General features: G+C 45.2%; 1 protein-coding gene across 1 annotated transcript in view; it reads right to left on the bottom strand.

Annotated features, from left to right (window-relative positions):
• Positions 1-25656, bottom strand: part of LOC137535995 (PH and SEC7 domain-containing protein 1-like) — a 492113-nt gene that overhangs the window by 34265 nt on the left and 432192 nt on the right. Inside the window, exon 18 of the transcript XR_011024492.1 lies at positions 17437-17523. The gene's annotated coding sequence lies outside the window, so the exon portion shown is untranslated. The remainder of the gene's footprint in view (positions 1-17436; positions 17524-25656) is intronic.

Genomic DNA, 25656 nt, shown 5'->3' with positions numbered 1-25656 from the left:
TGCCTGGTAACTGCTTGCTGAGCACACACTTCAACTGCCTGTGGAAAAAGGGCCTTAGCAATGGAGGTCAGAAAAAACTCACTACTCATGTGGGGGGAAGATTGGAGCAACTGCAGTTCTAGCTAAACAGAGCCTCTACCTGTGATAAGGAGTTACATGCTGCTGGCGATGTGTTGTTTAATACTGCTCTGGCCCCCCTCCTCCCTATCACACAGACTTCTTACTGTACATGTGTCCGCGGCAGAGCCAGAGACTTGCAAAGGGCCTCAGAGATTATAAACCACATCACCAGCAGCATGTAATTCCTCATCAAAGGGAGAGGATGCTTCTAGCTAGAATGGCAGTTGCTCCAGTCTCTCTCTCCCCCCCCCCCACGCACACACACAGTTAGTGAGCTCTTCTGACCTCCGTCACTTAGTTGTGTACTTGCCAATCCCCCCAGCTCTAAGCAATAACTTTGACCTCTTGTGCACATTATTTTATTAGCTAAAATCAGCTATGTTCATGATAGGTAGATTGTGCCACCCCTATAGTCACTCATTTAACCACTTCCCGACCGCCCACTACACAGGGGCGGCGGGGAAGTGGAGCCCTGCAGGACGGCCTCACCCACAGAGGCGGCGGTCCATTTAAGGGCATGGGCGGAGCGATCGCGTCATCCGTGACGCGATCCTCCGCCCGGGATCGAAGCACGGGCATTTTGTCTCCGCTCGCCGGCCACTTAGCAGAGCCGGCGAGCGGAGGAATCCGCAGGATCAGCCAATCCCTGAGTATAAGGCACTTTGTTAGGTAAACAAAGTGCCTTATACGTGCTTCCTCCTCGCCTCGTGGTCTCATTGTTCCAGAGACCACCAGCGAGGAGGAAGCACTTGTAAGTCTCACTGCACGCAGCTTGATTTTGCCCACAGCCTCCCTGATCACCCACCCCAGGCCTCATACCCCCCCTGATCACCCCAGCAGACCCCTGCCCAGCACCCTTGCACCCCTGCAAAACCCCCACCCCCCCCACCTGCCACTAACTAGCGACGCTGCCCCTTAGTTTAGGTCCCTAACTGCCTCCTAGTCACCCCTGATCCCCCCTCCCTACCTTTAGATCACCCCCACACCCCATCCCAGACTACCCCCCTGTATACTGTATACATTTGTATACAGCTACATTACCCTCTGATCCCCCTCTGATCCCCCTCTGATCACCTGTCTATCACCTGTCCATCAGCCCTCAGCACCCCCACCCATCAGAGCAGACCCTAACTGCCCCGCGGGGGTAACCGATCACCTGCCCAGGCCCTCGATTGCCCTCGTACCCCCCTTCTGATTACATCCCCTGCTGTTTGTTTACATCTGTCCTCCCCAGCAATCACTAACTGATCTTTGATCAGTAACCCCCTGTGTCTGCCTCTCATCAGATCAGGACTCAGTCTGCCCCGTGCAGGCTCCTGATCAACCCCCCATCCCCTCAAATCGCCCTCAGACCCCCCCCCCTAATCACCGTCCAAGTGCATTGTATTTGACTGTGCTGCGCTTGTATTCGATTGTGCTGCGCTTGTATTCAATTGTGGTGTAATTGTATTTGATTGTCCCGTGATCGGCTTCGATTGCCCCGTGATTGTTTGATTGCCTGAGACCCCACTTCCCGCCACACCCAACCCCACCCTCCCCCCACCACACCCAACCCCCCCCCCCCCCCCCCACCACCACCTCCAACCACCACCTTCCGAGTGCATCAGATTTGCTTGTGCTGTGATTGGAGTCGATTGTGCTGTAATTGTATTTGATTCTCCCGTGATCGACTTCGATTGCCCCGTGATTGTTTGATTGCCTGAGACCCCACTTCCCGCCACACCCAATCCCACCCTCCCCCATCACCTTCCGAGTGCATCAGATTTGATTGGGCTGTGATTGGAGTCGATTGTGCTGTAATTGTATTTGATTGTCCCGTGATCGGCTTCGATTGCCCCGTGATTGTTTGATTGCCTGAGACCCCACTTCCCGCCACACCCAATCCCACCCTCCCCCATCACCTTCCGAGTGCATCAGATTTGATTGGGCTGTGATTGGAGTCGATTGTGCTGTAATTGTATTTGATTGTCCCGTGATCGGCTTCGATTGCCCCGTGATTGTTTGATTGCCTGAGACCCCACTTCCCGCCACACCCAACCCCACCCTCCCCCCCACCACACCCAACCCCACCCCCCACCACCTCCAACCACCACCTTCCGAGTGCATCAGATTTGCTTGTGCTGTGATTGGAGTCGATTGTGCTGTAATTGTATTTGATTGTCCCGTGATCGGCTTCGATTGCCCCGTGATTGTTTGATTGCCTGAGACCCCACTTCCCGCCACACCCAATCCCACCCTCCCCCCATCACCTTCCGAGTGCATCAGATCTGCTTGTGCTGTGATTGGAGTCGATTGTGCTGTAATTGGATTTGATTGTCCCGTGATTGTTTGATTGCCTCTGAGACCCCACTTCCCACCAACCCCAATACCTCTCAAATACTCCCTTTTTGCTAGGTAGGTGCTCTTTTTTTCTGGGTAGTCTCGGAGGAAAACCCCATAAATTTAGCAATCCAAAATGGCAAGAAGGGGGCTTTCCGATGACGAGGTATACAGGTACATGGACCAGTCGGATGAGTTCTTTTGGGAAGAATCATCCGTCGAATCTTCCGGGTCCGATTTTGAACCTGTAGAAAGCAGTGGTTCCCTGACCGATAGTGATGACGAGGCTATGGTCCCGGCTAGAGCCAGGCGTACCAGACCCCAAGTCGTTAGACCGCAGGTGGCGCAGGATCCGCCTCAAGGGCAGCAGGGTGGTGCTAGCGCTGTTGATAGTTTTCTTGGTGAGGCAGGCACCAGCAGCGCAGCATCTCCTGGACTTAGTGCCAGTGCTTCCGTAGACCCTGACGAAGTGGTGAGCGTCAGCATGGAAGTTGAAACTGGTACGGTGGCAAGTGCAGTAGTACCCCCGTCGCAGCCACCAACAAGAAGACGGGCCCGTAGTACCCATAGACTCCCAGAGGTGCTGGCACAACCAGATTGGCAATCCCCTGATTCCGCCGCACCCGTAGTGCCCCCTTTCACCGCCCAGTCTGGAGTCCAGGTGGCGACAGCTCATCTAGGAACGGCCCTAGACTTTTTGCAGCTGTTCATCACCCAGGTTCTCTTGGACTTAATTGTGGTTGAGACCAACCGTAAAGCCACACAATTCATCACCGAGCACCCGGAGAGCATGTATGCCCAGCCTTTCGGGTGGAAACCAGTCCAAGTTTCCGACATTAAAATCTTTTTGGCCCTTATCCTTCACTTGGGACTAATGAAACAGAATGTACTGCGGTCGTATTGGTCTACGAACCCAGTAAATCATGTTCCCTTGTACCCTGCTGCCATGTCCAGGACACGATTTGAGTCCATCCTGCGCTTCCTGCACTTCAACGACGACAAAACCTGTCATGAAAAGGGCCACCCTGCTTATGACCGGCTCCACAAAATTCGGCCCCTCATAGACCACCTGTCATCAACATTTGCAGATGCTTATATCCCTGAACAGAACATCTGCGTAGACGAGTCCCTCTTACGCTTTACCGGGCGCCTTGGCATCAAACAGTACATCCCAAGCAAGCGCGCCCGGTATGGGGTGAAACTGTATAAGCTCTGTGAAAGGGCCACAGGCTATACATGTCGTTTTAGGGTCTATGAGGGAAAAGACTCAAAATTGGAGCCGGTCGGATGCCCTGACTACCTGGGGAGCAGTGGAAAGGTTGTGTGGGACTTGGTGTCACCCTTGTTCCAGAAGGGGTACCATCTTTTTGTGGACAATTATTACACAAGTGTGGCCCTCTTTCAGCACTTAAAGTTAGAAGGAATCCGATGCTGTGGCACTGCGCGGCCTAGTCGCCAGGGCTTCCCCCAACGGCTCGTTACCACCAGACTTTTACGGGGGCAGAGGGTCGCCTTGCGTACTGAAGACCTGCTCGCGGTGAAATGGAGGGACAAGAGGGACGTTTACTTTCTGTCCACCATTCACACAGACACGACAGTCCAAATTCAACGGGCAACTGCGGTCATTGAAAAGCCCCTTGTCGTCCACGAATATAATGTCAACATGGGAGGGGTGGACTTCAATGACCAGAGGTTAGCGCCCTATTTAGTTACCCGGAAAACAAGACGCTGGTATAAGAAAGTGTCTTTTTATCTGATTCAATTGGCAGTTTACAACAGCTTTGTTCTCTACAGTAAGGCTGGGAGAACTGGATCTTTCCTCCAATTTCAGGAAGAGATCATTATGGACATCCTGTATCCAGGAGGTGCCAGGCCCCCCCCCCCAGATGCAACTAGCCGACTGCATGGAAGGCATTACGCCTATCAGCTTCCGTGTGCCCCAGGTCAACGCATCCGAAGAAAACGTTGCCGTGTCTGCAGCAGGGCTGGAACAAGGAGTGACACCGTTTATTATTGTCCCCGCTGTCCTGACCAGCCTGGTCTATGCGTAGGGCCGTGTTTTGAGAGGTACCACGAGCAGGTACACTATTAGAACCTAGGGAACTCCAGACACAGGAGTAGGCACACACTCAGTGGTCTTTCGCACATTGTCGCAGGGAGAGGAGAGGTAAGCTTGAAGACCAAACGGGTAAGCATAAAAATGGGAAGAAGGATCGGTTTCCATGCTTGATATTGCTGATCTGTCCTGGGTTGGCGATATAAGACGGCATGTTTGAATTTCCCTTGAGTGTGGACACCCCCGGTTTATATGTGATTTGGGCCTATGATGATGCTTTAATGCCACACAGAGTCATCTCTATTGGCAGGCATATTGCTGTATCCTACAGGCATAATGCTGTATACTAAAGTTCTGAGGCCCAGTCACATAAGTTGGTGGCTCACCCTGAGTGCAGGGTGGCACAGGGTGTCTCTCTCCTGAGGTTATCACTGCCATTGATGTGGAGGAAGATCTGCCATTGATGTGGAGCAAGGTATGTTTGCCGTTCATTTTTCCTTTCAGCCCAGAGTGCATTACTTGTATACCCAATATAAGGAGTATAGCAGAAACTCCTAATACTGGCCATACATGTAATGATTGCAGAGACCCTAAAATGCCAGGACAGACTCCACAAATGACCCCATTTTGGAAAGAGGACACCCTAAAGTATTATGTGAGGTGCACGGTGAGTTCATAAAAGATTTTAGTTTTTGTCACAAGTTAGCAGAATTTTTTTTTTTTTTTTTTTTTTAACAAAGTGTCATTTTCCGTTAACTTGTGACAAAAAATAAAATTTTCAATGACCTCACCATTCCCCTCATGGAATACCTTGTTGTGTATTCTTTCCAAAATGGAGTCATTTGTGGGGTTTGTTAACTGTCCTGGCAAGTGGGCGGGGTGCTAAATTTTGAGCACCCCTGTAAAGCCTAAAGGTACTCATTGGACTCTGGACCCCTTAGCGCAGTTAGGGTGCAAAAAGGTGCCACACATGTGGTATCGCCGTACTCGGGAGAAGTAGTACAATGTGTTTTGGGGTGTATTTTTACACATACCCATGCTGGGTGGGAGAAATACCTCTGTAAATGACAATCTTTTGATTTTTTTACACACAATTGTCCATTTACAGAGTTATTTCTCCCACCCAGCATGGGTATGTGTAAAAATACACCCCAAAACACATTGTACTACTTCTCCCGAGTACGGCGATACCACATGTGTGGCACTTTTTTGCACCCTAACTGCGCTAAAGGGCCCAAAGTCCAATGAGTACCTTTAGGATTTCACAGGTCATTTTGCGGAATTTGATTTCCAGACTCCTCCTCACGGTTTAGGGCCCCTAAAATGCCAGGGCAGTATAGGAACCCCACAAATGACCCCATTTTAGAAAGAAGACACCCCAAGGTATTCCGTTAGGAGTATGGTGAGTTCATAGAAGATTTTATTTTTGTCACAAGTTAGCGGAAAATGACACTTTGTGAAAAAAACAATACAAATCAATTTTCCGCTAACTTTTGACAAAAAATAAAATCTTCTATGAACTCACCATACTCCTAACGGAATACCTTGGGATGTCTTCTTTCTAAAATGGGGTCACTTGTGGGGTTCCTATACTGCCCTGGCATTTTAGGGGCCCTAAACCGTGAGGAGTAGTCTGGAAATCAAATTCCGCAAAATGACCTGTGAAAGCCTAAAGGTGCTCATTGGACTTTGGGCCCTTTAGCGCAGTTAGGGTGCAAAAAAGTGCCACACATGTGGTATTGCCGTACTCGGGAGAAGTAGTACAATGTGTTTTGGGGTGTATTTTTACACATACCCATGCTGGGTGGGAGAAATACCTCTGCAAATGACAATCTTTTGATTTTTTTACACACAATTGTCCATTTACAGAGATATTTCTCCCACCCAGCATGGGTATGTGTAAAAATACACCCCAAAACACATTGTACTACTTCTCCCGAGTACGGCGATACCACATGTGTGGCACTTTTTTGCACCCTAACTGCGCTAAAGGGCCCAAAGTCCAATGAGTACCTTTAGGATTTCACAGGTCATTTTGCGGAATTTGATTTCCAGACTCCTCCTCACGGTTTAGGGCCCCTAAAATGCCAGGGCAGTATAGGAACCCCACAAATGACCCCATTTTAGAAAGAAGACACCCCAAGGTATTCCGTTAGGAGTATGGTGAGTTCATAGAAGATTTTATTTTTTGTCAAAAGTTAGCGGAAAATTGATTTGTATTGTTTTTTTCACAAAGTGTCATTTTCCGCTAACTTGTGACAAAAAATAAAATCTTCTATGAACTCACCATACTCCTAACGGAATACCTTGGGGTGTCTTCTTTCTAAAATGGGGTCATTTGTGGGGTTCCTATACTGCCCTGGCATTTTAGGGGCCCTAAACCGTGAGGAGTAGTCTGGAAATCAAATTCCGCAAAATGACCTGTGAAAGCCTAAAGGTGCTCATTGGACTTTGGGCCCTTTAGCGCAGTTAGGGTGCAAAAAAGTGCCACACATGTGGTATTGCCGTACTCGGGAGAAGTAGTATAATGTGTTTTGGGGTGTATTTTTACACATACCCATGCTGGGTGGGAGAAATACCTCTGCAAATGACAATCTTTTGATTTTTTTTACACACAATTGTCCATTTACAGAGATATTTCTCCCACCCAGCATGGGTATGTGTAAAAATACACCCCAAAACACATTGTACTACTTCTCCCGAGTACGGCGATACCACATGTGTGGCACTTTTTTGCACCCTAACTGCGCTAAAGGGCCCAAAGTCCAATGAGCACCTTTAGGCTTTCACAGGTCATTTTGCGGAATTTGATTTCCAGACTACTCCTCACGGTTTAGGGCCCCTAAAATGCCAGGGCAGTATAGGAACCCCACAAATGACCCCATTTTAGAAAGAAGACACCCCAAGGTATTCCGTTAGGAGTATGGTGAGTTCATAGAAGATTTTATTTTTTGTCACAAGTTAGCGGAAAATGACACTTTGTGAAAAAAACAATACAAATCAATTTTCCGCTAACTTTTGACAAAAAATAAAATCTTCTATGAACTCACCATACTCCTAACGGAATACCTTGGGGTGTCTTCTTTCTAAAATGGGGTCATTTGTGGGGTTCCTATACTGCCCTGGCATTTTAGGGGCCCTAAACCGTGAGGAGGAGTCTGGAAATCAAATTCCGCAAAATGACCTGTGAAATCCTAAAGGTACTCATTGGACTTTGGGCCCTTTAGCGCAGTTAGGGTGCAAAAAAGTGCCACACATGTGGTATCGCCGTACTCAGGAGAAGTAGTACAATGTGTTTTGGGGTGTATTTTTACACATACCCATGCTGGGTGGGAGAAATAACTCTGTAAATGGACAATTGTGTGTAAAAAAAATTAACAAATTGTCATTTACAGAGATATTTCTCCCACCCAGCATGGGTATGTGTAAAAATACACCCCAAAACACATTATACTACTTCTCCTGAGTACGGCAATACCACATATGTGGCACTTTTTTGCAGCCTAACTGCGCTAAGGGGTCCAAAGTCCAATGAGCACCTTTAGGCTTTACAGGGGTGCTTACAATTTAGCACCCCCCAAAATGTCAGGACAGTAAACACACCCCACAAATGACCCCATTTTGGAAAGTAGACCCTTCAAGGTATTCAGAGAGGGGCATGGTGAGTCCGTGGCAGATTTCATTTTTTTAGGGTGCAAGTTAGAAGAAATGGAAACTTTTTTTTTTTTTTTTTTCGTGTCACAAAGTGTCATTTTCCGCTTACTTGTGACAAAAATTAATATCTTCTATGAACTCACTATGCCTCTCAGTGAATACTTTGGGATGTCTTCTTTCCAAAATGGGGTAATTTGGGGGGTATTTATACTATCCTGGAATTCTAGCCCCTCATGAAACATGACAGGGGGTCAGAAAAGTCAGAGATGCTTGAAAATGGGAAAATTCACTTTTTGCACCATAGTTTGTAAACGCTATAACTTTTACCCAAACCAATAAATATACGCTGAATGGGTTTTTTTTAATCAAAAACATGTTTGTCCACATTTTTCGCGCTGCATGTATACAGAAATTTTACTTTATTTGAAAACTGTCAGCACAGAAAGTTAAAAAAATCATTTTTTTGCCAAAATTCATGTCTTTTTTGCTGAATATAATAAAAAGTAAAAATCGCAGGAGCAATTAAATAGCACCAAAAGAAAGCTTTATTAGTGACAAGAAAAGGAGCCAAAATTCATTTAGGTGGTAGGTTGTATGAGCGAGCAATAAACCGTGAAAGCTGCAGTGGTCTGAATGGAAAAAAAGTGGCCGGTCCTTAAGGGGTAGAAAGCCCTAGGTCCTCAAGTGGTTAAATGGTGCAGAATAAAATCCTCCCCCAACATGAAACACATCCTTCTCTGTTAGCAGGGCTGCTGCCAGCAACATGTATGCCTCTACTTACTTGGGCCCTTTCAGATGGGAGCCGGAACTGCGCTTGCCGAGCAGTTCAGTCTCCAGTCTACTGCCCACAAGTGCAATTCGGAAGAAAATTTAAATGCAGCCGAATTGCAGCGGTTGTAACACCATGGAAGTCATACGCTAACATGCGGTGGTGTTACAGAGTTGCAGAGGAAGGAGTCATGTTACATGTGAGCACAGCTGTGGCCGCACTCAGATCTGACTCCATGGATGGGGGGGGGGGACTGAGCAGCGCTAATACTGAGCACTAACAAGCGCCTGGCCGGTGCAGGAGATCAGCTGACAGGCGGTGACTTCACTGCACGTGTGAAAGAGGCTTTTTAGTTGGTAATAGAGATGGCCAGTGAGATGCTGCTAATAGTTTTATGTTAATGCTAATTTTATGGAACGATTGCAACCTGGCACTGCGCTAAACTGATGCAGTAGCTGGTGAGTGGATTGCTGCATTTTCAAGCAACATAAGGGCCCCTTTCCACAGGCGGCTGAATTGCTCAGTGAGCAGTTACCAGGCAGCAAGTAGTTATAAGAGTTTGACAGTCTTTTCACTGCCTATCAACTGCTTGTGGAAAAGGACCTACATCCTACACACTGATTATCTCTATGCAAAAGAGATTAATCAATAAGTAAAATTGATTGGCTAGAGTCCAAGCTGCCTTAATTTGCATAAAAAGCTGGAATTCTGAAACCGGTCAATGACCATCTGTACTACAGAGATGCTGAGAACTCCTAGCTAATGCCAATTTTATACAATGGGGAAATTGACCAGTTAAATGCAGCAATCTGCTGCATTAAGGGCTTGTTCACACGAAGGGCATTTTTACCTTTTTTTTTTTTTTTTTAATAGCAGGCGATTTTCAAAATCACCCTAAGGGCCCTTTTCCACTAGAGCGTTTGCTGAATCGCAAATCGCTAGCGATTTTAATCGCTACGGTTTGCTAAATAACATAGGAATCGCAGTAGGTAATTTCTACTACCGCAATTCGTTTTTACTAAATCGCGACGCGGAGCGATTTTTGCCGCGATTTTGCTATGCAGCGCATAGCAAAATCGCAACGTACACGTCGGGAAATCGCCGGGAAATTTTGGACTTTACTGAATCGCTAGCATTTAGCGCAATTGCTAGTGGAAAAGGGCCCTAAAAGCTCTTGTGCAATGATTACATAAGAGCGTGTTCACATCTGAGCGGTTCGATTTCGATTCGCTCACCAAAGCGCTGCCTGTACCATTTTTGGGGCGATTTGCCTACAATGGAAGGTATAGGGAAATTGCAAAGCGCTTAAAAAAAAATTTCCCCAGCGCTTTCATGAATAAATACATTGCATTTATTCATTTTCTGGTGAAAGAGTTCACTGTGAACAAGCGCTTAGAAAAGCGCTTTATAAAAAAAAAAATTGCAGCGCGCAGGTAAGCGCAAAAAAAGAAAAATTTGAAAAATGCTGGGTCAGCATTTTCTATTTTAGATGTGAACAAAACCTAAATGAGCATCCAATAGGAATCGTTTGCATCTCACTGGCTATACCTAACCTCTTATCCGTTACTGCTTGGCAGGGATCCTGTTCCTATCAGGAGCTCTGCTGTCAGAGAGCTGTCAGATGCTGGGAACTGCCCTACGAGGAATAAACCTGTCCGCACAATGTACCTCATCACTGACAAATATGTACAACAAAACAAAGTAGCATAAAACTATTGAAACCAATACAATTCACATTAGTGAAGCATTGGCAGAACTATTATGCAAAATGTAAAGGAGGTGGCACAAGAATAAGGGAATCAGTCCAACTGAATGAATAATCCATATAAACACCAAATTAATAAAAAAAAAATGAGTGAATTGTCACGGACGATTGCGGGGACGCAGGCGCGTCCTGGAACCGCCCGTGAAGAAAAGAACGATCGCACTCGATTCCTGCATCGATTGCGCCTTAGATCAATAAAACCAAGATCTGATGTGCAGTATCCCTCTGCTTAGGAACAGCTGGGAAATCTGTCTTAGCTGAAATGACAGCCTGGGGGGAAGGTGTTAATTAGCTTGGACATATTCCCTGTGGAAGGCACAATTTCCCTTTTGGCTCTGGGAACCAGGTGACACTTAGCTGATCTCATGGAGATGTTAATTAACCAAAGGATGCCTAGGTGCAGCCAAGCAGGCTACGAATCCACGGGAGGTCTGGACACTCTGTTCTCTGCTAAAGATCAAAGGAAAGTCAGCTGTTAGCAGCTAGAACACAACCTCAGTCTCATGGCATAATCCATAACTTCCCAGATCTGTCATATTTCTGGGGTTCCTGAGATGGCAGCTTCACCGAACATGGGGGAAGTGTAGCATGAGCCCCGGTGCTGGTTCTGAGGAAGTTTCAGAACCTTCGGAGGTAAGGACTGCCAGCTAGGCAGTTTCAAAGTGCCCTGATGATACCACAGGGGTCCCACCCCTCATGTCTGGTATCAGGGCGCTGTGTAAATCGAGACAGACCTGAAAATGTTAATAAATCTGCCCTGACCTGTACGGTTCTGTGAGTTAGAGCCCATATATGGGTAGATATGATTTCTAGCCCCAGGATAAGGGGAGGGCTCATCTCATCTTTGAAGGGGGTGTATGGCTCCCCGCCCTCACTCCCTCCTACTGAAGCAGGGGCATAAGAATGGCTGAGGACCCAAACTCAGTGTCCTCCACACTGAACCATCTTGCACTCATCAGATGCCAGCTTGAGGATATGCTGGCATCCACCTGGTCTGAACTCTGGACTTTGAAACCAAGAACTTTATGATTCTTCCCACAATAAGGACATCTTTCCAGGAACTAAGTATTTTTCTCCCTTCTTTTATTTTTCATACTGGTTATTACTGTCTTAATAATTGTGATTTTTAATAATTGTCTGTATATATTAATTATTTATATTGCGTGAATAAACGACTTTCTCCAAGTCATTCACTTTCCGCTACCCTGCTTATCAGCACACACAGAAATGATCCCGGGTCTCTGAAGATACGCTACTGTTTGTCTGTTGTTGGCTAGACAGAATATCGTGTGTTTAACCGTTTTATTCGCAGGATTAGTCAGTCAGTTAGTGGGCCCACAGTCCCATAGTAACCGCGGTGGTGGCAGTTTACTCTGAACCAGTAGGTGACGTTGTAATTACCCGTGTCTCACAGGCTCCCTTCTGAGTTGTCTGCGGCTAATTCTTAACGGTTCCTGCGCATTGACTGCGACCAGAGTTCGCACGATCTGTGCGCTGGCACCGTTTAGAAGGCTAAGTGCGGTCAGCCACGAGGGCCCTTGTGACGAATAAATAACTGGTGGATAATAAACAATTAAATACAGCAATAGGAATTACACACTTGTTATGCAGTAATGAATTTAGAAATGCGTGTTACAGTGCCAAAAATACTACACAAGGTGCCAAGGATATTATTGTATGAGGTGCCAGAGTAATAGGACAGCGACAACCAGCTTACCAAGTACCGTACATTCCCTAAAAGGAATGCATCTTTCAATGTCCTATAGGCCCCTTTCATACACTGTTGCCTTGCATCACAACTGGCAATATGCAATGCAATGATATTCCTATGGGGCTTTCACATGGAGTGCGGCAGGTTCCAATACCCAGCATGCTGTGTGATAACGTGAGCATTTATAGCAGCAGTGATACTTTCATTGTACTCTGAACATCACGGTAGGGACACACTGCATGTATAACTTGCAGTGCAACTTTTCAGTAGTGTTGTGTTGCAATCATATCTCAACCCAACTTGCACAGTGTGATAGGACACTAAGCCATACATTGACTGTGCTACACAGGTTCTGGATTTTAGGTATATTAACACTACTACATCAGCTGTTGTGTTGCAAGTCAACTCATTACCCATTACCATTCTATGGGGCTGTTCACATCTCTGTGTTGTAACAGATCCTGCTATTCTAACTCGCTGCATGTATGCTTTGAATTAACGTGTATATACTGTAGGTTTCTCTGCATCACTATCCAACATACATGTATGTTAAAAAGGGCACCAGCAAATTTAGACACGGGGTGAAGCCGAAAAACGGCTCACCCTGTTGTGGCAAATTTCCAGGTGGCGTTACTATTCCCCCTTCAAGGCGCCGTACAGTGGGGGTAAGATGCAATCGAGCTTCCAGCTATTGCTGGCGGATGAATTGCACTGTTTTATCATAGTTTGAGCTCAGTCTTTTTCCGGTGCTAAAATTACTCACTGAGCCCCTCTATAGCCGGAATTCACATTACAGCCTGGGGTGACGCCTAAATGTCCTCAGCTGCACGGCGCCCTTTTTACCCGACTTGCACTATCAGACCTCACCACGGCTGGTATCTGTGTGTCAGTATCAGAGCACACTGTGGCCTGTGTCTCTGCACCACTAACCTCACCATAGCTGGTGTCTCAGTGACACAGAGATGCCAGCCGTGGTCAGGTTTGTTAGGGACAGAGACACCAGCCGTGATGCGGTCTGATTGGACACAGAAATACTGGACGTGGTGAGGCTCAATACTGGCACAGAGACACCGGCTATCAGACCTCACCACGATCAGTGTCTCTTCATAACAAACCTTGCCATGGCCAGTATCTGTGCCTCACTATCAGAGCACACCACGGTGTCTCTGCGTCATTATCAGACCTCAGCTAGGCTAGTGTTTCTATGTCACTATCAGAGCTTACAGCAGCCAGTGTCCATGCGTCACTGTCAGACCAGACCACAGCCAGTGTACATCTTTTCACAATCAACACATGTTTTTATTATCGTTTTTGTAAAATCAAAGCAATGCACTTCAAATATTCAGTAAAAGAAGTGTAAATGATATCTTACCTGGCTTCCAGTTCCCATACACTGCAAATAATAAATACAATAATACCAGAACAGCACAACCTTAAAATACTGCACAAGATTAAAGCCTTTTTTTAAACTGAAATTTGATTTAAAAAAAAGTTACTTGCAGTTGGTAAATAACATACATCTAACAAGGCATTATTTGTGCTCAGTGTTACTGTCATACTGCAGTGTCCTTCATTCCTCTGACAGTGGGATTCATATTATTTTCAAGCACATCCTGCTGCAATTAATAATCCATGATGGATTTTAGTGATAGTGGAGATATGACCCTTTAACCTCTTGAGGACCGCGGTATTAAAACCCCCAGGCCATTTTTTGTTAATAGGGCCACTGCAGCTTTAAGGCCAAGCTGCAGGGCCTCACAGCACACAAGTGATCCACCCCCCCCCCCTTTTCCCCCACCAACAGAGCTTCCTGTTGGTGGGGTCTGATCATCCCCTCCAGTGTTTTTTTTTAATATTTTTTAAATAAAAATGTGTATTTTTCTTTTTGAATACCCCGCCCACCCTCCCCCCACTGGCCAAGCATTGTGATTGGCTGTCATAGGCTTCAGCCTATGACAGCGTATCATCGCCGACACTCTGGAGGGGACAGCTGTGTCACATGGCTGTCCCCAGTACAGCGCTGCCTTAGATCGCAGCGGTGTACTGCCCTAATAGACGGTGATTTCGCCGTCTAACAGTCTCCAAGCGGCGATCGCGATCGCCGCACGGAGACTGAAGGCGGGGCGGAGCTCCACCCCCCGAGCAGGAGATGCACGCGATCTCCTGCTAGCCCCATAGAAGACCGTTCACGCCAATGGGCGTGGAGTGGTCCTGGGGCTGCCGCACTGCTCACGCCAATTGGCGTGGAGCAGTCAGCAAGTAGTTAATGCCCAGGTTCAGCTCCAAGCCAGAACATTTTCTCCACCATGCCTCACGATTGGTATCATGCACTTCCAGTGAAATACTTTTCCCCTGACTTTTTAATCTGTTAGGGCCAGTGCACACCAAAAACCTCTAGCAGATCCGCAAAACGCTAGAAGTTTTTGAAGCAGATTTTCAGAGCGATTCTAGGCATGTTTAGAGAGGTTTTCTAAACATGCCTAGCATTTTTGGAGTGTTTTTGTGTAGCAGATTTCATATATTGTTACAGTAGCGCTGTTACTGAATAGCTTCTGTAACAAAAACGCCTGGCAAACCGCTCTGATCTAGCGTTTTTCAGAGTGGTTTTCCACTTTCCTATACTTTAATGGAGGCAGAAATGCCTCAGAAATCTAAAAAATGCTGCAGCCCGAGTTTGCATTTGTGGAAAAAACGAACTGCTCTGGTGTGCACCAGCCCATTGAAATACATTACTCAAGCAGTTTTCAGACAGCTAGCGTTTTTAAAAACGCTCCAGAACCGCACTGTTGTGCACCAGCCCGTACATGGAAAAAAAAAAATCTGTCCTTGCCTCCTTGTCTAGAGCACAATTTTTACTCCTTGAGCAGGGCTTATGAGTAGAGATAGTTAATGAGATGCATGCACAATTTTTTAACAGTTCATTGCATGCACATTTAATGCAAACTGTATGCTACTTGAAATAAGCAATTGGCTGATTTGTTTGGCCTGGTTCCAAGCTGCGTGCAATTTGTGTTAAAGAGACTCTGAAGTGAGTCTAAATTCACGTTAACTTTTATTAATGTTAAGCACTACAGCTAGTGCTTAACCGCTGCATCCCTGCGCCAAAACGAGGGGTTTATACCCCCAAATCCCCTGTGCAAAATCCATGACTTTCTTGGTAGTGGATTTTGCTGCCCATGGAGGCAGAGCTTTGAGCTGCAGCTCTGCCTCCATGCGCGTCAATCTGCCGGTGGATCTCTGCCTCTCCCCCGCCCCTCTCAGTGAAGGAAGATTGAGGGGGCAGGGAGAGGTGGCGATCAGCCGGGATTGACGCGCAAAGAGGCAGAGCTACTGCCCTAAGCTCTGCCTCATCAGGAAGCGCTTCCTGGACCTAGCAGAGGGGATTTGGGGGGGTATAAACCCCTCATTTTGCCGCAGGGATGCGGCGGTTTAGCTCTAGCTATAGTTAAGTTAAAAATTAGACTCGCTTCAGAGTCTCTAAATTTATATGCAGGGTGGAATTATTTGTGCCTCCTTGACTATTTCTATTTACAAGTAGTGATCAATGAGATGCAGATAATTCTGATCTGATGAAAGATTATGAAAATTTTGTATGCAAATTTATGCAGCTTGAAAAAAAAATGGACCAATCAAATGCCGCCTAGGTGGAGGCAGATTTTCAAGCTGTAACAATTAGTCAATGGGATGCAAATAATTCCCTGTTGTAGGATTATGCTATCTGGACCAGCAGATGCATACCTCCCCATATATATGTAATTAATGCAAGGTAGGCATTAGTAATAGTGACAGTGACCTGTAGGCCATATGGGGTTATTAAAGTGAACCAGAGATGAAGCACTCTCATGTATTTTACAATGTATATCAGTGGGAACATTAGAGAAAACACCTACCCTGCTTTCTGTTTCATTCTTCCCTGCTCAGCTTGCTTGTTACCAGCCCTGATTAAAATCCCCGACTGAGCATTCAAGGGGAACTATGGAGGTTGTCATGTTTATTTCCTTTTAATCAATACCAGTTGCCTGGCAGCCCTGCTGGTCTATTTCTCTGCAGTAGTATCTGATTAAAACCAGAAACAAGCATGCAGCTAGTCTTGTCAGATCAGACTTATAAGTCTGAACCACTGAAACACCTGATCTGCTGCATGCTTGTTCAGGGGCTATGGCTAATAGTGTTAGAGGCAGAGGATCAGCAGGGCTGCCAGGCAACAGGTATAGTCTAAAAGGAAATAACCATGACAGCCTCCATATACCTCTCTCTTCAGTTCCCCTTTAAGTCTGGCTTTGCTCAGGAATTATTATAGCAGAGCCAGAAGGGGGCAGGCTTGGGCTTAAAAAGACATCAGAGAAGACAGACTCGGCTATAATGATTCCTGAGCAAAGCCAGACTGAATGCTCAGTCGGGGATTTTAATCAGGGCTGATAACAAGCAAGCTGAGCAGGGAAGAATGAAACAGAAAGCAGGGTAGGTGTTTTCTCTAATGTTCCCACTGATATATATGGTAAAATACATGAAGGTGCTTTGTCTCTGGTTCCCTTTAAAGACTTCTTCACAGGTGCCATAACAAACCCTATCAAGTCAACTTGGTTTTCACTCGCCATTTGTGCAGCAGGCACCCCTACAATATTAAAGTGAACTCAAGGTGAAAATAAACTGAGAAACAATTACCGTATATATTTATCCTCATACTCCTAAAAATTACTTTAAGTATCCCAGGATTTTCTTTAATATTTAAACATTTACAAAGTAGGTTGCATGTTTTACGATCTCTAATCAGTTGCAGCCTGTCAACCGTCCAATATTTAGAAAAAAGGTGAATAGTTTATGTATTTTCTCTCTCTCTGCCCTCAGACGTTGTATTCTGCCCGGAAACCATAGCTGTAATTTGCTTATCAGTGATGTTTACTATATTCTTGACCAGATGGAAGCTGTCACTTCCATGCCTAGAAAGTATCTCTTTCAGGCAGCAAAATAAAGTAAGTCAAATAGCCTAGTTATTACACACACATTTATCTCATGTCACATCGGGTACAGTATAAACATACCTTGTAACTTTGGAATCTGCACTCTGGCACAAACATCCTGCAGCCACCTCTGAAAGTCACACCACACTGCTCTGCTATAAACAGACACTGACAAATCCATGAGTAAATTTCATTTAATAAATGTATGGAAAATAAAACTTAACACAGATTTTTTATTATTATTTTTTTTAACGCAGAAAACAATTTGGCATTTCTCAGGTGCATATTTTACACTCAACCAAATTTACAGAAGGGAAATCAAAAACAATGTATTAAGCATTTTCAGAATTTATAATAGATGCATTAAAGATGACCTTCAACAGAGAAAGGCAGCCAGAGTCCTGATCCAACTATTGTCAGTGAGTCACTGCATGCCTTGCTGACTCCCCCCTCCCTGGGCAGCAAAGGAGGGAACACAAGAGACACACACATTACACCATGTTACTGGAGCATCCAAGCCACCAATACTCAGAGATGGAGGCAGCTATAAAGGTGTGTGGATGCTTCATAGTCCAATACGTGGATTCTGCACTGTACAGCAACAGACCATCCTTGTGTGACAACAGCATGCAGGAACCATCAACCCCCTCAGCCCAAAATAAAGCTTGATCAGATAAGACAGCAAAATAATGACAAAAGGGAAACCACTAGCCTATTGCATTGTGTTGTTTATAAAAAAGGATTTGGCTCTACTGAATATGAACTGTGTGTAGCATGGGTGATATCAGAGTAGGGCTTCCCAACCCTGTCCTCCAGGCCCACCAACAGCGCATGTTTTGCAAAAACCCACAAACATTCACAGGTGAGGTAATTAGTGTCTCAGTAGAGCTGATGTGCTAGTCTTACTTTAAAGGACCCGGCAAGAAACGTGATTGGGTGGACAGCATCCTCTTGAACTTCTAGGTTTCAGATAGGTTGCAGTAAACTACACCAACACTATTCAGCCAATCACAATGCTTTGTGCTGTAGAGGGTGTAGTGATTGGACAACTGTTCCCTATGAGGATTCCTGCTGGGTCCCGTAAAATAGACCAGCTGGCGCTGATTAACTACCTCAGTGGATTTCGAAAAACATGAACTGTTGGTGGTACTTGAGGACAAGGTTGGGAAGCCTTGTGTTAGAGCACCAGTACTGCAGAAAGAGTATGGAATGACAGGAAATGTATTCTAGTATAGCAGCTTCTCTGTGCACCTGTGTATACACTATAGTGTATGTGTAATAGAATGTAGCCACCAACATTGTGTGATCTGGGATAACTCCACACATATCTCAGACGTTTCTCAAAGATTTGTTTAAAAGCGAATATAAGTTCTTACTTTTCCAATATACTTCATTACAGTATAAACTCTCACAGTAAATTAATCAACTTAACTAATACACTACATTTATTTTCCAGGCATCAAATGAAGTCAATTTAAATTTTGGAGAATACATTGCAAATAATTATCTTAAGAACCTAATGGCTTACTGAGGCAGTAGCCTGGAAAATGGAAGGAAATATTGTTCACAGTATTTGTTCTCTTAATATAAATGCTGAATATTGTGTGCTGTGCTGTTGCTTAGCAACCTGAGAGAGTTTGGGAATCTGGGTATACTATGTCTACTTATCCATTGCTGATCATGTGACTGCTGAAAATGGTACAGCAGCTGAATGCAATACACAGAATAGCTAAACAGTACTGTGCAGCATTCTCAGCAGCCCAGCATACAAAGAACCATTTCATGCAAGTCTGATTCCACAGTCTCCAGCACTTTACAGATGTCTGTAGTAGGTGCTGAAACTTGCCTGGGATGACAAATTGTTACAATAACAGGTGTGATAATAAATCTGTGATCATTTATTAACACAAGTGCACAGAAAATTGGAGGCGTGGTGTACAGCAAGGACTGTGATTGGTTGCTGTGAGGAAATGTTCTACACACTCCAGTTTTCCCTGCACTTCTTTTGATAAATCCTTCCCTCTGGAAACATCTTTACCAACAACTTCATAAGGTGCCCATTAACGGTACAATATTTTCCTCAGATGCGATCAGATTTGCGGGATTGTAAGTAATCAGAAGGTAATTATCGATTGTTCCCATAAACCGATCGATTAGGGCACTTGCTCTCTTCAGATACGATCGTAAAATCCAGAATTCCGATCCACAAAATTCTGTATTCTAATTGACCATAGAATTTTTTAAGTCAATTTTCTCCAAATACTGAGTGGCTTTCTGAACAATTGGATTATAAAAATCAGATGGAATGATCGCATCTAAGAAAAATATTGTACCGTAAATGGGAACCTATACATAGAAAGTGCCAACAAATAAATTCCTTATTAGCAATAAAGTTCATCTTACAAAACCTCTGATAAAGTACAGAACTGATTTTTTTCTGGAGTATCAGGAGTGGAAGTTTAGTCAAAACTTAGTAAAGTTATAAGAGATTTTAATCTGCCACAAATCTTGCAGCAGCTAAATTGGCCACAAGAGGGCAGAACTCTCTGTCTCTGCAATACAACCAAGTTCTATCAGGTATTATATCACAACAGCAGCTCAACAGGTCTACTCTCTGAAAGCTCAAGCTATAATTTTGACTCATTTTCATTTGCAGACTCCATTCATTGGTCCTCTCCGATTACAGCCAGGGTTGCACTGGCAGTCTCTGTGCTGGTCATGTGACATCTGATAAAGACTTGCCATGACTTGGGATGATCAATGAGGCGCAAATAATTCCCAATTTAATCAGGATTATGTACATTTTGTGTACAAATTTATGCAGCTTTGAAAAGTGACCAATCAAGTCCCACCAAGGTTTAAATTGATTGATCCATTTTCAAGCCGCATATATTTGCATCCAGAATTTGTATAATCCTGCATGAACTGTGAATTATTTGCATATCATTGATCATCCCTAGTTATGAAAATAGAGGGGCCAACTATAGAATGTTGATAGAGTGCTTTCCATGCTGAACTTCTACTCAGTGAGGAATATGGCCACTGGCTGGTATAGAAAGCTTGCCATTGGTCATAAGTGGCTGTAACCCTAGGGCCTTCACACAATTTACTTTCATTTCCCGGTTCCTTCTCTCAAAATGCTAGTTTCCTGGCTGTAAGACCTTGAACTGCTGACCAGGGACAATCTTGCCTTCAGTGAAATCAGATTATTTGATCCCCAGACTTGTTCTTGGGTCAGTGATAGGGAAAGCATTAATAGCCAGGGATCACCAAGACCAGCAAACTGGCAGGAGGTTGGCAGTGCCAGTCTACATGCGTCTCAGCACAGATTTCCTTCACTTGTACTATGTGCCGATTCTATATCGCCTCTCTTCTTGTGTTATGGATAAGTAATAACAATAAAAGGGTAAACTATAATTATATGCATTATCTGTAAACAAGGTAATTCATCAGAGAAGCAACACAACAACAGGCCTTGTCTGATATGATTAAATGTATATTCTGTTCAAAGATTATTGTAAAATATGGGCAAGTCCAGCATCAAGTGTACTTTATACATTTTCCTGGCTAAACTACACAGATTCCACCTAATGAAATCATTTTTTGACACTATATATTAAGCAGAGGTTTATTGCAAGCGTATATTATATTAGTTACTTTGATATCTGTATATGCGGAGGTAGTGTACATTGTATAGTGTATATATACATGGAACTGGGGAAAAGGGGCAGGACCCCCATGTATAACCTCTGGTTATAATGCGATATGCACCACCAAGTATGATAAGGGCTCTTTAACATAGGCGTCAAAACAGAGCATGTACAGCAGCGTTCAGCCACCCCGTGGCTCGGAGCAAGCACCTAATTGCATTATGATCCAACTGAATGTGACATTTGTAATCACACGTCAGTGGATGACACATGATGCAGTTACTGTGCAGTAAAACAGAAACGCTTCATGTCACATCTAGCGGGTGCCTGCCGCATACTCACATGCCCAGCAGATAAACAAGGAGTGGCTGGCAGGTGGTAAACTAAGTAGTCAGCAAGCCATGTGAATGGGCCATTAGGATCCCTGATGGCTCGAGTGAAAGGTGCCATTAGGATCCCAGATGGCTCGAGTGAAGGTGCCATTAGGATCCCAGATGGCTCGAGTGAAGGTGTCATTAGGATTCCAGAAGACTCGAGTGAAGATGCCATTAGGTTCCCAGATGGCTCGAGTGAAGGTTCCCTTAGGATCCCAGATGGCTCGAGCGAAGGTGCCATTAGGGTTCTAGAAGGCTCGAGTGAAGGTGCCATTAGGATCCCAGATGGCTCGAATGAAGGTGCCATTAGGATTCCAGAAGGCTCGAGTGAAGGTGCCATTAGGATCCCAGATGGTTTGAGTGAAGGTTCCATTAGGATCCCAGATGGCTCGAATGAAGGTGCCATTAGGATTCCAGAAGGCTCGAGTAAAGGTGCCATTAGGATCCCTGATGGCTCGAGTGCTGATTTTTGTGATCTCAGGAAAAGGGGCACAAAATATTTCGAGCCATCTTTAAAAATTCTATATCAAATATATGCAGCAGAATATTCACAACTGGAAATGCAAGCCATCCAGGACACCCTCAGTGACAGTTACAGGCGACACTTCTCTCTTTCCCACAGCACATGATCATCAGTACCGGTAGTGACCAGAAATTTCTCTCAGGCAGACCGAGGTGAATGTACAGTATGTGTTGAGCTTCCAGTAAATACTGCTGCAAGTCAGAGGATTATTTGCTTAAAACACTGTATAATATATCCAGTGTACTGAGTTCTATTCACTCCTCTTTCCATATATTTCTGATCCATTCATTGCTTCTGACTATTGCGGGCGTGGCTGGACAACTGGCCAGATCCAGGAGTATCGCTTCTCCTTCGCCTTCTGTTTAATAGTCTATACCTCACCCTGCTTCAACCACAAGACAGAAACTCTACATACTGTACATTAATAAGACCATTTACAGTTACTTATTCTCCTTGTCACAAGTCCCAAACATCTTAAAAGACCACACCGTATACAAACAAGATACTTAATATTACATATATAAACCTCTAATGACCACAACAGCCAGCCAAGAACATGTCATGGAGGATGCTAATCAGTGTGCAGGTGGAATGCTTTGAGTGAGTTGTACAATTTATCTAAAAGGGTTTCCCAAAGCACTCCTCATAACCACCCATGGTATTTATTCTGTGGGAGACTGAGCTATGCCCGGTATCAGTTGACTGTTTGCTTTCTGAATAGCTACAGCATCAATTTACCACAGCAGCAGGGGCAGAAACACTAACTTAATACAAGAGGTGGAGGGGAACCACTTCAGAAAAACATAACAGCAGTGACACCAGTCATTTGTCACACCTCAGTGATGACACCACTCACCAGACACTTCCTAAGAGTTGGCACTGGCTCAACCTCATATATAAATTCCCTAAACTGCATGCCTATGATGGGGACAACATCATTATAATTCCACACTAATTACCAAAGTTAAGCCCAAATAAATCCAAAATTGAGCAAGGCAATTTTTTTATCAGCATTAGGTTATTAATAAATTAATATAAAGCAAAGTTGTAGATGAAATACTTTTTTCATGAGCCGAATGGACTTTATGCTTCCCTCCTCTCACCTCTGGATTCACCTCATGGCAGGTCAGTCAGGTGTGACCATGTGACAACAAAAGCAGAAAGAACAGCAGAGGCCAGACTACATTTCCCAGCATCCTTTCACTACAGTCTACACCATGTGTCTAAATGAGGAGGTGAGACTTGCAGTAAGAGTAGGTTGGTGGTGAATAATTGTAAGACCTCAAGTTTGGCCACAGGAAGCTACAGGCCTATAAGGGATAGGTGCACAGCTATAGGCTGTATAGGTGATACTTACAATAATCACAAATGAACATGGCTGCTTCGCGAATCTGCGCTGTCTTATCTGGAGTTTAACTGGGCTTTAAGAAAGAACACATCTGAGAAGGCACAAACTATTTCTAGCAGACACAAGCCAAGTTTCAGTTTATGCAGCCTAATTTTGCACTCAATTTATGTGAACTGTTAGGAGGTCATTTCTTAACTGAGCTACTTGTCTTCCCGACTTGGCAGGTTTGCAGAGCTCTCCTTAGAGTATCAGGCTAACAAGACACGAGACTGGAAGTGACTCGGATACAGTTTGGCTGAGTAAGGACATTGTGTAATGACTGTGTCCCTGCAGTGAATGCCAATCAATCAGGCCTTTGTAGGGAAAGCATTCATCATAACCGGTTTAAAAGTGTGCAGATAATAGATTGCTCTCTCAGCCACGGAGCTGTCTTATGAAGGGAATAACCCATTTCTCCTCTACAGCATCCAGCAAAACCAAGGAGCTTTAACCTTGCATGAGAGAATTATGGAGGCTGCCATTATTGACCTCCTATATATAGGTCCCTGGCTGCCATGGCGTGCACAGGCTACAATCTAGTCACAAAATTAAGTGTGCACTTGAGGTGTTCTGACTTAACAGAGCTTGACTTGAAGATTCGAACTTTGTTCACAGGGCCGGGGCTTCCATAGAGGCGAAGGAGGCAATTGGCCCAGGGCCCAAGAGCCTGAAGGGGCCCCCCAAGGTGTCCCCCCCCCCCAAACTTACCTGTGTTCCCCAGGGACCCTGCAATGGAGCAATGAAGAACTGTCAGGGGAGCGCGCCTGCTGGGAAAGACTAGACGCTACTCTGCCAAAGACATTGCAGGGCCCCCGAGTGTACAGTTAAGTTGGTGGGTAAGTGGGGATTGGGCACAGCAGGCTCAGGGGCCCTGGGGGGAAATTTGGCAGCAATAAAGTACCCCTAATGCCTCTTTTTTGTCGGGGGTCTTTCTGGGGGCCCCAGATTAATCTTGCCCAGGGGCCCCATTGTTACTAGAACCGGCCCTGTTTGTTCAATGCTGAGGGAATAAAATACAGAAGCCAGAAGATGAACCCAAGAGCCGGGCAACTAGCGTAAGAAGCAAGCAATCAGTAACAGCACTTCCATCATTTTGTCCCATCATTCAAAGCCAAGGAAGCAGCACATGCTCACTGATGTACCCTTTTTACTGACTGTATTCTCTTAGAGGCATAAGGACTGTTTTACACCGAAAGCTCTTTTGAAGAGCTTTTCTGATCACCGTCAACTTCACCTAGCAAAAACTTCCACTGCACTGCTTGGGGCCACAGAAAACGTGCCTGTCCAAGAATATGAACTGCCAACATCACTGATATGCAGGAACCTAGAAGATGGGCCTCCCTTTTGGTGGCCCAAGAGCAGTAGCGTCACTAGGGGGGTGCGGTGGGTGCGGACCGCACCAGGTATCACTAGCAGAGGGGGTGACACCAAGCTCTAGGCTAAGGGAGAGTGGAGTAGGCTATGTAAATATAGACCAGGCTAGTGTCTGTTGTACTTCTCCCTCCTGTTCGCTTGGGTCTGCTCCTTGTTGAGCTTATAACAGAGTTCAGAGGCTAACAGGGCCACATGGTGATCATTTTAAAACCCCCCCCTATAACCAGCAACGTTACTACGTGGTGAGGATTGGAGGTTCATGGGGTAACACCATGAGTTTTCGCACCAGGTGACACCAACCCTAGTAACGCCTCTGCCCGAGAGCCCTCCGTTTGGTGGGCAGTGAACACTTACTTTTAGGTAGTCAGAAAGAGGCGCATACAGAGTGCTCAGCAGGTTACGTTAAGGGCCTGTAAACACCGGCTGTACATCCAGCAAAGTGAGTTACCATAACCCTCTCTGCATGCCCCCCTCCCCCTGTTGCGCTCCATAAAATGCCCCCGCCTCACCCACCCATAGAAACAAGCCCGACCTTCACATCAGTCCTGTGTACGCGAGCACAGATCCACATTAAGCCTCTCATACACATTGCAGATTTATATGAGCACGATAACAGACACCCTACCCCGATCCCTGTGTGTGAAGCAATTGTTCAGCTAGTGAAGGCGGGTGTTTGAGGGGAGAAAGTGTTTGATAAGCTGGAGTAAATCCCATGCAGAGTGGCAGATAATCAGCGTGTGGTTCTGTTCGCCTGCGGTTTCCCGATCTCAGGAAATCTCTACTGTTAATGAGCAGTTTGTACTGCGGAAGATTAAAGTATTTACTTTGATGTTTGGATAAAAGGATGCAAGGAGAAACCGGCTCTTTAGAACATGCATTATTTGTTGCACAAGACAGATTGTCAGGACATGAACGTTTTACAGTAAAAATGTAGCTTTTTACAGTAATACTAAGGGGTGGATGGGGAGGAGACAGTTTATAGAAAGCTATTTG

Source organism: Hyperolius riggenbachi, chromosome 10 (assembly GCF_040937935.1).
Source record: "Hyperolius riggenbachi isolate aHypRig1 chromosome 10, aHypRig1.pri, whole genome shotgun sequence".
Taxonomy (NCBI): Eukaryota; Metazoa; Chordata; class Amphibia; order Anura; family Hyperoliidae; genus Hyperolius; species Hyperolius riggenbachi.
The sequence above is the reverse complement of the archived record's forward strand: the minus strand, read 5'-3'. Positions and strand labels throughout refer to the sequence as shown.